The following is a 6,000-nucleotide window of genomic DNA, read 5'->3' as shown; positions in this document are numbered from 1 at the left end:
CCCTTGAATTAGCAAAATTACTCTATGGTCACCTGAATATGCTAAATTACTATGAGGGACCCGGTCTCAAATTGTAATTATGAAATCATGGCCAAATTACCAAAATACCCCTCTTTAATTTTTTTTTTTTAAAGAAAGCCACTGCCTCACCGGAATCCGGCCACCGGCGCCGGAGCTCCGGCGGCCGCTTCCGGCCATTGTCGGCGGCAGGACGCCGGAGTCCGGCCGCCGGAGCTCCGGTGCCGGCGGCCGCTTCCGGCGGTCTTCCTTTGTTTTTTTTTTTGAAACTGTTTTTTTTTTTAAATTGGGGGGAAGTGAGGTTGGGGGGATTTGATCCCCCAACCTAATGCTTCCCAAAATAAGGAATGACCATTGAGCCAACAAATTTTTGTTAACATTATGATGCAAAAAAAAAAAAAAGTTAACTCATTTACTCTTGTTCCAGGTGATAACAACAATACATTTGGAAATAACAAGTTCTGATTGTAAAATAACACGTCTGGAATAAAAATTTAACAATATGTTTTTTTTATAACAATAAATTTTGTTGCAGGCAATAACAACAATACATTTAAAAATAACAAGTTCTGATTATAAAATAACAAGTTTGGGATTAAAATTTAACAACACGTTTTTTTTATAACAACACACTTTATTTCAAGTGATAACAACAATACATTTAAAAATAACAAGTTCTGATTATAAGATAATAAGTCTGGGATTAAAATTTAACATGTTTTTTTATAACAACACACTTTGTTTTAAGTGATAACAACAATACATTTGGAAATAACAAGTTCTGATTATAAAATAACAAGTCTGGAATTAAAATTCAACAGCACCTTTTTTTTATAACAATTAATTATTTTATACTTTTGGAAAATAAATTATTTATAACTTATAAAAAGTACTTGTAATCTATTTAATTTGCTAAAAAAATAATTTTTATCTCCAATTTATAATCAGAACTTGAAGTATAATTTTTTATAGATTAAAAATACTTTTTTATTGTTCAAATTTATAAATAAAATTTAGGGAAAATGGCAACACACTTTTTTAATTTTTTTTTTAAATTTTTAATCTATATATCTATACAACTTATTATAAATCAAACTACTTCTTATAAATTATAAATAGTACAATTTATTATGGATTAAAAATACTTTTTGACTGCTTAAATTTATAAATGAAATTTATCTCTAATTTATAATTAAAAATACTATTTTATTCTTTAAATATAAAAACTATTTTTAATATTTAAAGAATGAAATAATATAAAATTTATACTATGATTAATAAATCAAAAATGCCTTATTATAAATACTTTATAATTTATAAGAAGTAGTTTGATTTATAATGAGTTGTATAGATATACAGATTAAAAAGTATTTTTTTAGAGAAATAAATATATTAAAAATATTTTTTATAAGTTATAAATAATTTATTTTTTAAAAGTATAAAATAATTAATTGTTATAAAAAAACGTGTTGTTAAATTTTAATCCTAGACTTATTATCTTATAATCAGAATTTGTTATTTTTAAATGTATTGTTGTTATCACTTGAAACAAAGTGTATTGTTATAAAAAAAACGTGTTATTAAATTTTAATCCCAAACTTGTTATTTTATAATCAGAACTTGTTATTTTTAAATGTATTGTTGTTATTACCTACAATAAAATTTATTGTTATAAAAAAAACATATTGTTAAATTTTTATTCTAGACGTGTTATTTTACAATCAGAACTTGTTATTTCCAAATGTATTGTTGTTATCACCTGGAACAAGAGTAAATGAGTTAACTTATTTTTTTTTTTGCATCATAATGTTAACAAAAATTTGTTGGCTCAATGGTCATTCCTTATTTTGGGAAGCATTAGGTTGGGGGATCAAATCCCCCCAACCTCACTTCCCCTCAATTTAAAAAACAAAACAGTTTCAAAAAAAAAAACAAAGGAAGACCGCCGGAAGCGGCCGCCGGCGCCGGAGCTCCGGCGGCCGGACCCCGGCGTCCGGCCGCTGACAGTGGCCGGAAGCGGCCGCCGGAGCTCCGGCGCCGGTGGCCGGATTCCGGTGAGGCAGTGGCTTTCTTTTTTAAAAAAAAAAATTAAAGAGGGGTATTTTGGTAATTTAGCTATGATTTATAATTACAATTTGAGACCGGGTCCCTCATAGTAATTTAGCATATTCAGGTGACCATAGAGTGATTTTGCTAATTCGAGGGTCTTTATTTGTGATTTCCCCAAGTTAAAATTGTACGAAATTATATCTCTCACATGTGCACAATTAATTAACATCAATATCTTCAACATAGACTAAATGAAATGTAAATTGTATAACAAATCGTACTATCTATGCTTCCTCATCTTTCAAGCTTCATGCAATGAATTTCTCCAAGCGAAAATACTATGAAGTATCAAATCCTTTTAACTCGTCATAATTATATGCAAGAATGATATTTAAATCTTAAAAAAATTAATTTAATGACATTTTGGCCTTAAATTTGCCCATATTTAATACCACAAAATTACATGAGAGAAGTCATAGAAGTTGCAATTAATGATATTTTAAATAGGGAAACTTAAAAAGATATAATTAATATCCCATTTAGCAACTTATAATAAACATGATATATTTTTTCCCAAAAAAATGCCTCATAAGAAATTTAATATTCTTTTTTAAACCTGTACTGTTTAGAATTTGTTTTGGACGATTTAAATAATATTGAACTTGCTGAAATAATCGTAGCATTGTGTGGCTGAAACAAGAAAGGATCTTATCACAAAAAATGTACACCTGTAGTGTACTATTTACAACAAGGCCGCGGATCGAGTTAGAAGTTTTTATTCATTTGTTTTCTAATTCTCTTTGCAATGTCTTAACCTTTTAAATGTTTTTATTTTTATGAAATAATAACGCAGTCTTGAATTTTTTTTAAAAAATACTAAAATTGTGTGGTTTTATTTTTGGAAGAATTACAATGAGATCCCAAGCAAGGAAAACAATTAAAAAACAAGTCCCAGATGTTGTTATTATCACTATAGGACTTGTCATTATAGGCTGTCGAAGTTGTTATTGGGATTTTTTGATAATTATTTCTTTTCTGTAGGACTTGATTATAATTCTCTTTTATTTTTTTAAGAATTGTGAAAAAAATTTAAAACTATACCAATTTATGTCTGTAAGATATTAAAAATATCGCTCATTTTATGCATGAACACCATAAGCTCCAATAGGGACTAATCCCATTTAATTTGTGATCATCTATTACAAAAGCAGCAAGAGGTTTATAAAGCTTAGAACACGATATTTTTTTTAGCAAAAAGGAGAGATTTTTCAAAGGACCCATATGCTAATGAAAAAGATATAACCTTCCATCCATTTAACTTAGCTTCCTTCTAACTCTATCTTCAATGTGGCTATAGGGGGACCCTCCAAATATTCCCCTATTGATTAGCCAACACAATTAGTTGATGGAGTATTTATAGGGCTAATTTAGAGAAAATTGATAAATATGAGAAATAGGTCTTATATTTAAGGCCAAAACCAACTCAATAATTGGGTCATATATTAAGGACCGGAGGAGTATTAGATATAGTGGCGTATTTTTCATGTGCTTTTCAATAATATCCTTCACACACACACATATTTATATTAGTAATTTATATGGTTGAAAGAGGGATCGAGAAAAGTTAGTAAGATTGGATTAGAATTCTTTATATTTAATTAAGGATATTTTTGAAAAGATTGAATAATTTTTTTTATAAAAAAAATCAACTAATTTTAATTTATATTTAAATTTTATTTGAATTAGCTAAGAACGACTTTAAATAGTAATTCCTTGAAGCTTAAGGATCAGGGCTCCTTGTTGGCTCTTTGTGAGTTTGTCAGCTTCTTTGTTGGTCAAGTTGTAAGCTTTGGTTATGACCTCAGTGGAAAAGCCTCCCATAATTCCTTGAGTTCCACTAAGAAGGAACTAAGTGAACTGGCCAGGAACATGAGCATGAGATGTTTCACGCAAAAAAACACTATGCTCAGTTCAGAATCTCTATAGTTGGACCACCACCATGAGACTGCTTCCATAGGCACTGGGATTACATCTCCTTTCTTCAGCCCCAAAACGACCTCTTTATGTGCGTTTGGGAGTACCATCCCAACTACGCCATTAGTTCCTTCGTTGAAGATCAAAACTGTAAGGTTAGAAGAATCCGCACAGTGAGAGAGAGCAAAGCCTTGAGGCTGAAGAACAAGCCGACCAGCACCAATGTTGTTGTTAGCCAGAGCAGGAACCTGAGAAATTGACCATAAGTGCGAAGTAAGATCCACCATCTCCTTCAAACATGGCTTCTGCTTTCTTGGGTGTCAAGTCCATCTCCATTTGCCTTCTTTAATTGATTTCCTTCAAACAAGAAAAAAAAAAATTCAACACTTTCAATGAAAATATGCAGAGAGACAGTGAATATTACATTCTTCAAACAGTTTCTCTTAATAACTCTTTACAAATCATTAGAAGTAACATAATGTGAGACACTAAATTTGAGTATTTCTCGTTGGCAGGGATTCAAATCTTGGTTTGTTATGTTGTGAAGCACTAATTCCTTTGTGCAACTCATTAGTAGCATATTACACCTTAATATGCCTAATTAAAGTGAACACAGCTTGAAAATGATTTGATAAATAATCCTTTTACCTAATGCGTAGGGTAATGGAATCACCGATCGTCCAGCCTTTTGTGGTCAAGGTTGATATATAGTCATTTCCAATTTTATCTTCCAGTTATATACATGTAGCATTAATTAACACTTGAACAATCAGGGGATGGAGGGGTAGTAAACGTATTTGTATAGAATACGCATATAAAATTTAAGACTTTTTCTTTATCTGAAAAATTTAAGACTTGTTTGGTCCACTCTCATTTCACCACAACACAAAACTAGATAAACGCTGTGTCCATCTCCATCATAACGGAAGGGGCTATATATTGACTTTGTCGTTCTTCACCACCCATCGACAATTATTTGTACCGTCATCCATACACGTAGCTGTAAATAATTTTAATATTTCATATTTAATCATCTTTAATATATATATATATATATATCTTTCTGATGAAACTTTCCATATTTTTGTCCATGCCCACTAGTAGTTTCCAACTTTTTTATCTGTAATTAATGAACCAATAAATTATGGGTCGAGTTGTACACATTTTCAAGATATAGGAATAAGGACCACAGTACACACACACACACGTGGCCCCTGGTTATTCTGGTGAAACAATATTCTTGCCTTTCATCACTAATATACCTGTCAAAACTAATTAACAAACGTGTTTTCGAAAAACTGTCTGTTAAACAAAGATCCAATTTCTACTTCCCATATGCACCCACTGCTTTTCTCTGTTCTCAAATTGTATACAAAATCAAGATGATCCCTTTAGTGAATCATCTGCGTACATGTCATTTCTGACATCAACCTGAGCTAATCATTTTTTAAGCCAAGTGATTATATCCTCTTGCTAAACGACATCGGTGTTGGGTTCAGCTCATTTTAAGTGATTTTGTGATGTACCTGAGAAGAGTTTTATTTCATATGATACAAAAGTGATTTTTGATAGTGGTCATTAGAGATGCAAATTAAACCAGAAAGGGCTATGCATATGAGAAGGAGAGAGACAAGCAATGGGTTTTTGTTACAGAGCCAAAGGTGAGTGTTTTATATATAGAGGACATGCACATATATATATATAGACTTTTTTTTCTTGAAATATGTGTACCAAACTTGTTTTGGTTAAATTTGTACTGCTAATTACAATTTGTTTTGGGCGATTTAAATAATATAGAATTTGCCAAAATAGTCGTAGTATTGTATGGATGAAACAAGAAAGAATGTTATCACAAAAAATGTACATCAGTAGTATACTATTTACAACAGAGTTTGATTTCAGAAGTTTTATTCATTTGTTCTCTAATGCTCTTTGTAACGTACTAAATTTTTAAATGTT

Source organism: Neltuma alba, unplaced genomic scaffold, assembly GCF_004799145.2.
Source record: "Neltuma alba isolate B1F8T4 unplaced genomic scaffold, ASM479914v2 tig00012909_pilon, whole genome shotgun sequence".
Lineage (NCBI taxonomy): Eukaryota > Viridiplantae > Streptophyta > Magnoliopsida > Fabales > Fabaceae > Neltuma > Neltuma alba.
The sequence above is the reverse complement of the archived record's forward strand: the minus strand, read 5'-3'. Positions refer to the sequence as shown.